The sequence below is a fragment of the Mytilus californianus genome, unplaced genomic scaffold, assembly GCF_021869535.1.
Source record: "Mytilus californianus isolate M0D057914Y unplaced genomic scaffold, xbMytCali1.0.p SCAF_22, whole genome shotgun sequence".
NCBI lineage: Eukaryota > Metazoa > Mollusca > Bivalvia > Mytilida > Mytilidae > Mytilus > Mytilus californianus.
The window spans coordinates 7,182,549-7,188,507 of NW_026262671.1; positions in this window are offsets into that span (position 1 = coordinate 7,182,549).

A 5,959-nucleotide genomic window follows, 5' to 3' on the forward strand; every position below is an offset into this window, starting at 1 on the left:
CCACGAGATCCACGAAAAATTGGTATCCAACGAAAAAAAATGAATCCACAGTAGTTAAGCAATAGGTCAACTATATTTTGTGTAACAAATGATTGTAAGGTGTACACGTTATTGTTGGATCCCGAAGGACTTAAATACTATGTGCCCACTTGATAGTGTTAACAGTGGCATGTACTACCGTATCAGACTAGCCTTTGGCTGTGTTCACTTTGAGATAAACCCGAGTGTAAGAGTACTCTAGTATAAGCAATAGGTCAACTATATTTTGTGTAAGGTGTACACATTTGTCTATCTGGTAGGGTTCATCTGACCATAGATATAGAAATGCATCTGTCTGTTGAAAAAAAATCATCCAAATATGATTAAAAAATAAAATGCTCCGCTGGGGTGCAGCTTGATACGACTGCAGAGGTCTAACCCTGAACAGTTGGGGAAAGTATGGACACAACATTCAAGCTTGATACAGCACTGAATTTTTAAAGAAAAAAAAGGAAAACAAAATCCCCCCAAATTTTTTGAACCCCCTTATGATTCATCACTCCCAAACTCAATCCCAGCCTACCCTTTGTGGTATGGTACTTTGCAGTACAATTTCAGAGAGATCCATACACTTGAACACAAGTTATTGTCTGGAAACTAGAAAAATGCTTGTTTTTTGGCCCCTTTTTAATTTACCTATTATGGTCTAATATCCAAAATCTAAATACATACACGGTTAGATTCAGCATATCAAAGAACCCCAAGAATTCCATTTTTGTTAAAATCAATCTAAGTTAATTTTGCACCCTTTGGACCTTAATGTAGACCAATTTGAAAACGGGACCAAAAATTAAGAATCTAAATACACGGTTAAATTCAGCATATCAAAGAACCCAAAATTTCAATTTTTGATGAAATTAAACCATATCATTATTATTTGCTTTTATATATAAATAAAAAATAACCAACTTATGGAAAATTTTAAGGAAAAAAAAAGGAAAAAAGGGAAAAAAAATTCCCCCCCCCCCCCCAATTTTTTGAACCCCCTTATAATTCATCACCCCAAACTCAATCCCAGCCTTCCCTTTGTGGTATGGTACCTTGCAGTACAATTTCAGAGAGATCCATACACTTGAACACAAGTTATTGTCTGAAACTGTAAAAATGCTTGTTTTTTGGCCCCTTTTTGGCCCCAATTTCCTAACCATTTGGGGCAATTACCCCCAAACTCAAACCCAGCTTTCCCTTTGTGAAATGGAACCTTGTAGTACAATTTCATAAAGTTCCCACACTTACACACTAGTTATTGTCCTGAAACTAGAAAAATGCTTGTTTTTTTGCCCTTTTAAGGCCCCTAATTCCTAAAAGTTTGAGGGAATTACCCCCAAAATCAATCCCAGCCTTCCCTTTGTGGTATGGTACCTTGCAGTACAATTTCAGAGAGATCCATACACTAGAACACAAGTTATTGTCTGGAAACTAGAAAAATGCTTATTTTTGGCCCCTTTTTGGCCCCTTATTCCTAAATTTTTTGGGCAATTACCCCCAAACTCAATTCCAGCTTTCCCTTTGTGATATGGAACCTTGTAGTACAATTTCATAAAGATCAATACACTTGCACACAAGTTATTGTCATGAAACTAGAAAAATGCTTGTTTTTTGCCCCTAATTCTTAAAATTTGGAGGCAATTACCCCCAAAATCAATCCAAGCATTCCCTTTGTGATATGGAACCTTGTGATACAATGTCAGAGAGATCCATACACTTACACACAAGTTATTGTCATGAAACTAGAAAAATGCTTGTTTTTTTCCCCTTTTTGGCCCCTAATTCCTAAAATTTGGAGGCAATTACCCCCAAAATCAATCCCAGCATTCCCTTTGTGATATGGAACCTTGTGGTACAATGTCAGAGAGATCCATACACTTACACACAAGTTATGTCTGGAAGTTACAAAAATGCTTATTTTTGGCCCCTTTTTGGCCCCTTATTCCTTAACTGTTGGTACCATAACCCCAAAATCAATCCCCACCTTCCTTTTGTGGTATTGAACCTTATGGTAAAATTTCATAGAGATCCATTCAATTAAACTAAAGTTAGAGTGCGAAAACTAATGTGTCTTCGGACGAAGACGCCAATGTCATACCAATATACGACCACAAAAATCTTTTTGCGGTCGTATAAAAATGAGCCTCATGTGATGTCAATTTCAGAGAACATTTTGTTTGAACCAGTGTTTTTTTATGCCACCATAATCACCGAAATTGGCTTACAGCAGATTCCATTGAGTGTGTAGCCAAAGGTAATATCTTTGGTTAGCTTGCTTGTTAGCTGAACCGTGAAGTCATTGTTAGGTTAGGTAAACTACCCTACTTTAAGAATAGACTAGTCCAACAGAAAACCAATCGATCTGTCTGTTGGACTATGCTACTTCGAAAGGAGGGTAGTATACCTGACCTTATAATGACTTCACGGTTCAGCTAACAAGCAAGCTAACCAAATATATTACCTTTGGCTACACACTCAATGGAATCTGCTGTAAGTTTGCTTCAACCAAATGTTATGAAACTTATACACAATGCATATTACCGCAAAGCACAGATAAAGTTTGAATTTGTGTGGTGTCAATTTTAACATTCTTGAGTTATGTCCCTTTATAATGTTATATGCAAGCGGGGGCATCATTTGTGTCCCATGGACACATTCTCCATTTATTTATTTTTTTTAATAAATTATGATTAACCTCGTCTAAAACAAAACATTTGTATCCAATTTTGTTTATTTTTCATAAAATAAAGTTAGACATCTTCTTTCCATGTGTCTATGTTTAGAATGAGGAATACTTCAATGGAGTCAGTTTTTATACGACCGCAAAAAAATTTTTGTGGTCGTATATTGGTATGACGTTGGCGTCGTCGTCGTCGTCGTCGTCGTCGTCGTCGTCGTCCGGCGTCGTCGTCGTCGTCCGGCGTCGTCGTCGTCGTCCAGCGTCGTCGTCCGAATACGCATTAGTTTTCGCACTCTAACTTTAGTTTAAGTGAATGGATCTCTGTGAAATTTTACCATAAGGTTCAATACCACAAAAGGAAGGTGGGGATTGATTTTGGGGGTTATGGTACCAACAGTTAAGGAATTAGGGGCCAAAAAGGGGCCAAAAATAAGCATTTTCTAGTTTCCAGACAATAACTGTGGAACAGTGTATGGATCTCTCTGAAATTATACTACAAGTTTCCATACCACAAAGGGATGGTTAGGATTTGCTTTGGGGGGGGTTATGGCTCAAACCGTTTAAGAATTAGGGGCAAAAAAGGGGGAAAAACAAGGTTGTCCTGGTTAATGGACAAATATTTTAGTACAAAACATAATTTAAAGCAGTGTAAGGGAGATAAATCAAATACATCATTGAAATTATCTCCCTTACACTGCTTTTAAATTATGTATAAAGTAATGGTTAATGAACAATCAAGATAATTTAAAACAGTGTAAGGGAGGTAATCCAAATACAACGTTTTGGTTACTTCCCTTACACTGCTTTTAAATTATGTTTAAAGAAATGCATATTTATAAAGGAAGACCAGTAAAAATATCTGCAAATGTTGCATCTTTTTTTTTACAAAAAAATCCATACGAAAGATTTGACACTATATTTTAAATTCTATTATAAAATAGATTAAGTTAGCACTATGGTAAATTTAAATGGGTAATTATGGCTGCAAATTCCATTGGAAATTTGAATTGAGATTATGACCATATCTTGAGGGAAAGAATTTTTGGGGGAAAGGGGGGGGGCGGGGGTAAAAAGAAATTGTGGGGGGTCAATTTTTTCTCATTTCAGATTTCAGAAATTAAAAAGAATTATTCTTCAAATATTATTTTTTTTTCAAATTTCAAATATTGAAAAATTTCAAGAAGTAATCTTTAATTGCACAGTATGGCGCATTAGATTTGTAAAATCTTTGACCACATTTATTTATTTGTTATGCCGAATCTAACCGTGTATTTAGATTTGTAATTATGGGTCCAGTTTTCAAATTGGTCTACATTAAGGTCCAAAGGGTCCAAAATTAAACTTTGTTTGATTTTAACAAAAATTGAATTTTTGGGGTTCTTTGATATGCTGAATCTAAACATGTATTTAGATTTTTGATTTTTGGCCCAGTTTTCAAGTTTGTCCAAATTGGGGTCCAAAATTAAAATTTGTTTGATTTCAACAAAAATTGAATATATGAGGTTCTTTGATATGCTGAATCTAACCATGTATTTAGAATTTTTTATTTGTGGGCCCCGCTATCAAATTGGTTCATATTGAGGTCAAAAGGGTCCAAAATTAAACTTTGTTTGATTTCATCAAAAATTGAATTATTGGGGTTCTTTGATATGCCAAATCTAACCGTGTATTTAGATTTTTAATTTTGGGTCTCGTTTTTTAAATTGGTCTACATTAAGGTCCAAAGGGTCCAAAATTAAACTTAGTATGATTTTAACAAAAATTGAATTTTTGGGGTTCTTTGATATGCTGAATCTAAACATGTGTTCAGATTTTTGATTATGGGCTCAGTTTTCAAGTTGGTCCAAGTTGGGGTCCAAAATTAAACTTTGTTTGATTTCAACAAAAATTGAATATATGGGGTTCTTTGATATTCTGAATCTAAACATGTATTTAGATTTTAGATTTTTGGCCCAGTTTTAAAGTTGGTCCAAATTGGGGTCCAAAATTAAACTTTGTTTGATTTCAACAAAAATTGAATATATGGGGTTCTTTGATATGCTGAATCTTACCATGTATTTAGATTTTTTATTTGTGGGCCCGCTATCAAATTGGTTCATATTGAGGTCAAAAGGGTCCAAAATTAAACTTTGTTTGATTTCATCAAAAATTGAATTATTGGGGTTTTTTGATATGCCAAATCTAACTGTGTTTTTAGATTTTTAATTTTGGGTCCCGTTTTTTAAATTGGTCTACATTAAGGTCCAAAGGGTCCAAAATTAAACTTAGTTTGATTTTAACAAAAATTGAATTCTTGGGGTACTTTGATATGCTGAATCTAAACATGTGTTTAAATTTTTGATTATGTTACCAGTTTTCAAGTTTGTCCTAGTTGGGGTCCAAAATTAAACTTTGTTTGATTTCAACAAAAATTGAATATATGGGGTTCTTTGATATGCTGAATCTAACCATGTATTTTGATTTTGGACATTGGACCATTATAGGTAAATTAAAAAAATTGAAGTTCTTAGACCACATTCTTTCTGTGTCAGAAACCTATGCTGTGTCAAATATTTAATCACAATCCAAATTCAGAGCTGTATCAAGCTTGAATGTTGTGTCCATACTTGCCCCAACTGTTCAGGGTTCGATCTCTGCGGTCGTATCAAGCTGCGCCCAGCGAAGCATTTTATTATACTATTAATTAAGTGGAGGGACTTGGGAGTACTCCAGCAGATCTTTGGAATTTATTAGTATCAACACCGCCCTAGATTTAGGTAGTTTGTCATTAACTTTGAAGCCTGGTTTTGGTAAGATATTAGTTTTGAAAGAGGTTTCACAGAGCTTTTGGCAGACCTAGCAATATACTTTTGTTTGTAAGAACAGCTATGTAACATGAGGGTTAAGTGTTTTGAGATTGAAGGATATATGTTGACCCCTTTACATGTCTTTTCTTTATGTTGCTGAGCTGCTTTCTCATCGATGTATACCCAACAACTCCTTTTATTCATATATAAAAATTTTAACAATATCAAATTTGTAAATTTGGGTTTACTTTCAACAAAAGAATTATGGATAATAATTGTTGAAGGCCATATGGTTGCATATAGTTGCTTAAATCCACTTCCCTTGAACGTTGGTAGATAGTTGTCTCATTGGCAATCATATCACATCTTCTTATTTTTATATATAGTATTAAAAAAGAAGCCCACTATAAATACTGAGAAAGGGAAATTACAAACAATGGTAAAATAATTAATAAAGACTTTGTTG